This window comes from Oncorhynchus keta, unplaced genomic scaffold (assembly GCF_023373465.1).
Source record: "Oncorhynchus keta strain PuntledgeMale-10-30-2019 unplaced genomic scaffold, Oket_V2 Un_contig_4011_pilon_pilon, whole genome shotgun sequence".
Taxonomy (NCBI): Eukaryota; Metazoa; Chordata; class Actinopteri; order Salmoniformes; family Salmonidae; genus Oncorhynchus; species Oncorhynchus keta.
Genome location: NW_026287556.1, coordinates 25,001 through 32,500, shown reverse-complemented (window position 1 = coordinate 32,500; position 7,500 = coordinate 25,001). Strand labels below are relative to the sequence as shown.

At 43.0% G+C, this 7,500-nt stretch overlaps 1 pseudogene; it reads right to left on the bottom strand.

Annotated features, from left to right (window-relative positions):
• The window catches only part of LOC127924421 (TGF-beta receptor type-2-like), a 54,787-nt pseudogene that overhangs the window by 39,319 nt on the left and 7,968 nt on the right, over nt 1-7,500 (bottom strand).

The following is a 7,500-nucleotide window of genomic DNA, read 5'->3' as shown; positions in this document are numbered from 1 at the left end:
CTGACAGTGTCATAACTGTAATGTTTACTCAACAACAACACCCGTTACCTCTCACCTGTCTGACTGTTGACGAGGCCGTCTACTGACAGTGTCATAACTGTAATGTTTACATCAACAACAACACCCGTTACCTCTCACCTGTCTGACTGTTGACAAGGCCGTCTACTGACAGTGTCATAACTGTCATGTTTACATCAACAACAACACCCGTTACCTCTCACCTGTCTGACTGTTGACAAGGCCGTCTACTGACAGTGTCATAACTGTAATGTTTACATCAACAGTTACCTCTCACCTGTCTGACTGTTGACGAGGCCGTCTAACAGTGTCATAACTGTTTTACATCAACAACAACACCCGTTACCTCTCACCTGTCTGACTGTTGACAAGGCCGTCTACTGACAGTGTCATAACTGTAATGTTTACATCAACAACAACACCCGTTACCTCTCACCTGTCTGACTGTTGACGAGGCCGTCTACTGACAGTGTCATAACTGTAATGTTTACATCAACAACAACACCCGTTACCTCTCACCTGTCTGACTGTTGACAAGGCCGTCTACTGACAGTGTCATAACTGTAATGTTTACATCAACAACAACACCCGTTACCTCTCACCTGTCTGACTGTTGACGAGGCCGTCTACTGACAATGTCATAACTGTAATGTTTACATCAACAACAACACCCGTTACCTCTCACCTGTCTGACTGTTGACAAGGCCGTCTACTGACAGTGTCATAACTGTAATGTTTACATCAACAACAACACGTTACCTCTCACCTGACCCTGTTACCTCTCACCTGTCTGACTGTTGACAAGGCCGTCTACTGACAGTGTCATAACTGTATGTTTACATCAACAACAACACCCGTTACCTCTCACCTGTCTGACTGTTGACAAGGCCGTCTACTGACAGTGTCATAACTTTACATCAACAACAACACCCGTAATGTTTACCTGTCACTGTCAACAACATCAACACCCACCCGTTACCTCTCACCTGTCTGACTGTTGACAAGGCCGTCTACTGACAGTGTCATAACTGTTTAATGTTTACATCAACAACAACACCCCCGTTACCTCTCACCTGTCTGACTGTTGACAAGGCCGTCTACTGACAGTGTCATAACTGTAATGTTTACATCAACAACAACACCCGTTACCTCTCACCTGTCTGACTGTTGACAAGGCCGTCTACTGACAGTGTCATAACTGTAATGTTTACATCAACAACAACACCCGTTACCTCTCACCTGTCTGACTGTTGACAAGGCCGTCTACTGACAGTGTCATAACTGTAATGTTTACATCAACAACAACACCCGTTACCTCTCACCTGTCTGACTGTTGACGAGGCCGTCTACTGACAGTGTCATAACTGTAATGTTTACATCAACAACAACACCCGTTACCTCTCACCTGTCTGACTGTTGACAAGGCCGTCTACTGACAGTGTCATAACTGTAATGTTTACATCAACAACAACACCCGTTACCTCTCACCTGTCTGACTGTTGACAAGGCCGTCTACTGACAGTGTCATAACTGTAATGTTTACATCAACAACAACACCACCTCTCACCTGTCTGACTGTTGACAAGGCCGTCTACTGACAGTGTCATAACTGTAATGTTTACATCAACAACAACACCCGTTACCTCTCACCTGTCTGACTGTTGACAAGGGACGTCTACTGACAGTGTCATAACTGTAATGTTTACATCAACAACAACACCCCTCTCACCTGTCTGACTGTTGACGAGGCCTACTGACAGTGTCATAACTGTCATGTTTACATCAACAACAACACCCGTGTCACCTGTCTGACTGTTGACAAGGCCGTCTACTGACAGTGTCATAACTGTCATGTTTACATCAACAACAACACCCGTTACCTCTCACCTGTCTGACTGTTGACGAGGCCGTCTACTGACAGTGTCATAACTGTCATGTTTACATCAACAACAACAACCCCTTACCTCTCACCTGTTACCTCTCACCTGTCTGACTGTTGACAAGGCCGTCTACTGACAGTGTCATAACTGTAATGTTTACATCAACAACAACACCCGTTACCTCTCACCTGTCTGACTGTTGACAAGGCCGTCTACTGACAGTGTCATAACTGTAATGTTTACATCAACAACAACACCCGTTACCTCTCACCTGTCTGACTGTTGACAAGGCCGTCTACTGACAGTGTCATAACTGTAATGTTTACATCAACAACAACACCAGTTACCTCTCACCTGTCTGACTGTTGACAGGCCGTCTACTGACAGTGTCATAACTGTAATGTTTACATCAACAACAACACCCGTTACCTCTCACCTGTCTGACTGTTGACAAGGCCGTCTACAGTGTCATAACTGTAATGTTTACATCAACAACAACACCGTCATAACCTGTCTGACTGTTGACAAGGCCGTACTGACAGTGTCATAACTGTAATGTTTACATCAACAACAACACCCGTTACCTCTCACCTGTCTGACTGTTGACAAGGCCGTCTACTGACAGTGTCATAACTGTAATGTTTACATCAACAACAACACCCGTCTGACTGTTACCTCTCACCTGTCTGACTGTTGACAAGGCCGTCTACTGACAGTGTCATAACTGTAATGTTTACATCAACAACAACACCCGTTACCTCTCACCTGTCTGACTGTTGACAAGGCCGTCTACTGACAGTGTCATAACTGTAATGTTTACATCAACAACAACACCCGTTACCTCTCACCTGTCTGACTGTTGACAAGGCTGACGTGTCATAACTGACAGTGTCATAACTGTAATGTTTACATCATACAACATGTTTACATCAACAACGTTACCTCTCACCTGTCTGACTGTTGACAAGGCCGTCTACTGACAGTGTCATAACTGTAATGTTTACATCAACAACAACACCCGTTACCTCTCACCTGTCTGACTGTTGACAAGGCCGTCTACTGACAGTGTCATAACTGTAATGTTTACATCAACAACAACACCCGTTACCTCTCACCTGTCTGACTGTTGACAAGGCCGTCTACTGACAGTGTCATAACTGTAATGTTTACATCAACAACAACACCCGTTGACGTTACCTCTCACCTGTCTGACTGTTGACAAGGCCGTCTACTGACAGTGTCATAACTGTAATGTTTACATCAACAAACACACCCGTTACCTCTCACCTGTCCGCTGTTAGCTAGATCATCCACTGTCATGGTGTTATCCAGTCTGAGCCCCAGTCCAAAGTCACACAGACAACAGGTCAGATCCTGCTTCACCAGGATGTTAGAGCTCTTCAGGTCGCGGTGTACGATGGGCACCTTGGGCCGCCCGCAGGCCGTGTGGTCACTGTGAAGGTGTGCCACCCCGCAGGCCAGGGACCAGCCCAGACCCGTAGATCCTCCCAGGAGACCAGGTTACGGGTCAGGTACTCCTGAAGGTTTCCTCGGGGGTGGAAGGCTGTGATCAGCCAGTACTGCTTCGACATCTACAACGGACAAAAAGACACCAACAGAAACGGTTAGAAAGGGTGTTGGGAACAATTAGCTTAAAGTGGTCTGTTTGTTTGCCTGGCGACCGGAGCTCTTTGCTCCTGCCTGACGCTAAGCCACGCCCACGGACCCGAGCTCTTTGCTCTTGCATGACGCTAAGCCACGCCCACGGACCCGAGCTCTTTGCTCTTGCCTGACGCTAAGCCACGCCCACGGTCCCGAGCTCTTTGCTCTTGCCTGACGCTAAGCCACTCCCACGGACCCGAGCTCTTTGCTCTTGCCTGACGCTAAGCCACGCCCATGGACCCGAGCTCTTTGCTCTTGCCTGACGCTAAGCCACGCCCACGGACCCGAGCTCTTTGCTCTTGCCTGACGCTAAGCCACGCCCACGGACCCGAGCTCTTTGGTTTTGCCTGACGTTAAGCCACGCCCACGGACCCAAGCTCTTTGCCCTTTCCATGACGCTAAGCCACGCCCACGGACCCGAGCTCTTTGCTCTTGCCTGACGCTAAGCCACGCCCACGGACCCGAGCTCTTTGCTCTTGCCTGACGCTAAAGCCACGCCCACGGACGGGAGTTTCTTCTCCACAGTGAGTCTGGATCTGAGTTCCTCCCAGACGATTTATAACACGCAAACACATTCTATCTGTTCTGATTGGTCCAGAAAACCGGACGGGTTGGGCCAGAGCCAGAACACACGTGGGTAAAGGTGGCTATGACACCTCTGATTGTAATCCCTTCAGTAAAGTGCAACAAAGATAACATAGGCTGCGATTAGGCCAAAGAAGTGCACTACATATGTAGGGAATAGGGTTCCAGCCCTGGTCTAAAGTAGTGCACTATGTAGGGAATAGGGTTCCAGCCCTGGTCTAAAGTAGTGCACTATGTAGGGAATAGGGTTCCAGCCCTGGTCTAAAGTAGTGCACTATGTAGGGAATAGGGTGCCAGCCCTGGTCTAAAGTAGTGCACTATGTAGGGAATAGGGTTCCAGCCCTGGTCTAAAGTAGTGCACTATGTAGGGAATAGGGTTCCAGCCCTTGTCTAAAGTAGTGCACTATGTAGGGAATAGGGTTCCAGCCCTGGTCTAAAGTAGTGCACTATGTAGGGAATAGGGTTCCAGCCCTGGTCTAAAGTAGTGCACTATGTAGGGAATAGGGTGCCAGCCCTGGTCTAAAGTAGTGCACTATGTAGGGAATAGGGTGCCAGCCCTGCTCTAAAGTAGTGCACTATGTAGGGAATAGGGTTCCAGCCCTGGTCTAAAGTAGTGGACTATGTAGGGAATAGGGTTCCAGCCCTGGTCTAAAGTAGTGCACTATGTAGGGAATAGGGTGCCAGCCCTGGTCTAAAGTAGTGCACTATGTAGGGAATAGGGTTCCAGCCCTGGTCTAAAGTAGTGCACTATGTAGGGAATAGGGTGTCATTTGGGATGGAATATACGAAACAGGGACGCTACACTACCTTTCTCTCCTCTGCTGTGAGGAAGTGGAGGACGTTGTCGTGGCGAAGGTTGATGTCGGAGAAGATGTCCTTCTCGTTCTTCCACGATGCGTACTCTTCCTCAGGGAAGATCTTCACGGCCACCGTCTCATACTGGTCCGACGAGGAGCCGGGCTGCCTCAGCTTGGCCTTGAACACCTCAGCGATATAATATACGCCCCTTACCCACCTAATGTAGGTATAATATACAGTAAATCTGGTTATAACCCTTACCCACCTAATGTAGGTATAATATACAGTAAATCTGGTTATAACCCTTACCCACCTAATGTAGATATAATATACAGTATAAATCTGGTTATAACCCTTACCCACCTAATGTAGATATAATATACAGTACATCTGGTTATAACCCTTACCCACCTAATGTAGATATAATATACAGTAAATCTGGTTATAACCCTTACCCACCTAATGTAGATATAATATACAGTAAATCTGGTTATAACCCTTACCCACCTAATGTAGATATAATATACAGTAAATCTGGTTATAACCCTTACCCACCTAATGTAGATATAATATACAGTAAATCTGGTTATAACCCTTACCCACCTAATATAGATATAATATACAGTAAATCTGGTTATAACCCTTACCCACCTAATGTAGATATAATATACAGTAAATCTGGTTATAACCCTTACCCACCTAATGTAGATATAATATACAGTAAATCTGGTTATAACCCTTACCCACCTAATGTAGATATAATATACAGTAAATCTGGTTATAACCCTTACCCACCTAATGTAGATATAATATACAGTACATCTGGTTATAACCCTTACCCACCTAATGTAGATATAATATACAGTAAATCTGGTTATAACCCTTACCCACCTAATGTAGATATAATATACAGTAAATCTGGTTATAACCCTTGCCCACCTAATGTAGATATAATATACAGTAAATCTGGTTATAACCCTTACCCACCTAATGTAGATATAATATACAGTAAATCTGGTTATAACCCTTACCCACCTAATGTAGATATAATATACAGTAAATCTGGTTATAACCCTTACCCACCTAATATAGATATAATATACAGTAAATCTGGTTATAACCCTTACCAACCTAATGTAGATATAATATACAGTACATCTGGTTATAACCCTTATCCACCTAATGTAGATATAATATACAGTAAATCTGGTTATAACCCTTACCACCTAATGTAGATATAATATACAGTAAATCTGGTTATAACCCTTACCCACCTAATGTAGATATAATATACAGTAAATCTGGTTATAACCCTTACCCACCTAATGTAGATATAATATACAGTAAATCTGGTTATAACCCTTACCCACCTAATGTAGATATAATATACAGTACATCTGGTTATAACCCTTACCACCTAATGTAGATATAATATACAGTACATCTGGTTATAACCCTTACCCACCTAATGTAGATATAATATACAGTATATCTGGTTATAACCCTTATCCACCTAATGTAGATATAATATACAGTAAATCTGGTTATAACCCTTACCCACCTAATGTAGATATAATATACAGTAAATCTGGTTATAACCCTTACCCACCTAATGTAGATATAATATACAGTAAATCTGGTTATAACCCTTACCCACCTAATGTAGATATAATATACAGTAAATCTGGTTATAACCCTTACCCACCTAATGTAGATATAATATACAGTAAATCTGGTTTATAACCCTTACCCACCTAATGTAGATATAATATACAGTAAATCTGGTTATAACCCTTACCCACCTAATGTAGATATAATATACAGTAAATCTGGTTATAACCCTTACCCACCTAATGTAGATATAATATACAGTAAATCTGGTTATAACCCTTACCCACCTAATGTAGATATAATATACAGTATACCTGGTTATAACCCTTACCCACCTAATGTAGGTATAATATACAGTAAATCTGGTTATAACCCTTACCCACCTAATGTAGATATAATATACAGTAAATCTGGTTATAACCCTTACCCACCTAATGTAGGTATAATATACAGTAAATCTGGTTATAACCCTTACCCACCTAATGTAGATATAATATACAGTACATCTGGTTATAACCCTTACCCACCTAATATAGATATAATATACAGTACATCTGGTTATAACCCTTACCCACCTAATGTAGATATAATATACAGTATACCTGGTTATAACCCTTACCCACCTAATGTAGGTATAATATACAGTAAATCTGGTTATAACCCTTACCACCTAATGTAGATATAATATACAGTACATCTGGTTATAACCCTTACCCACCTAATGTAGATATAATATACAGTAAATCTGGTTATAACCCTTACCCACCTAATGTAGATATAATATACAGTAAATCTGGTTATAACCCTTACCCACCTAATGTAGATATAATATACAGTACATCTGGTTATAACCCTTACCCACCTAATGTAGATATAATATACAGTAAATCTGGTTATAACCCTTACCCACCTAATGTAGATATAATATACAGTAAATCTGGTTATA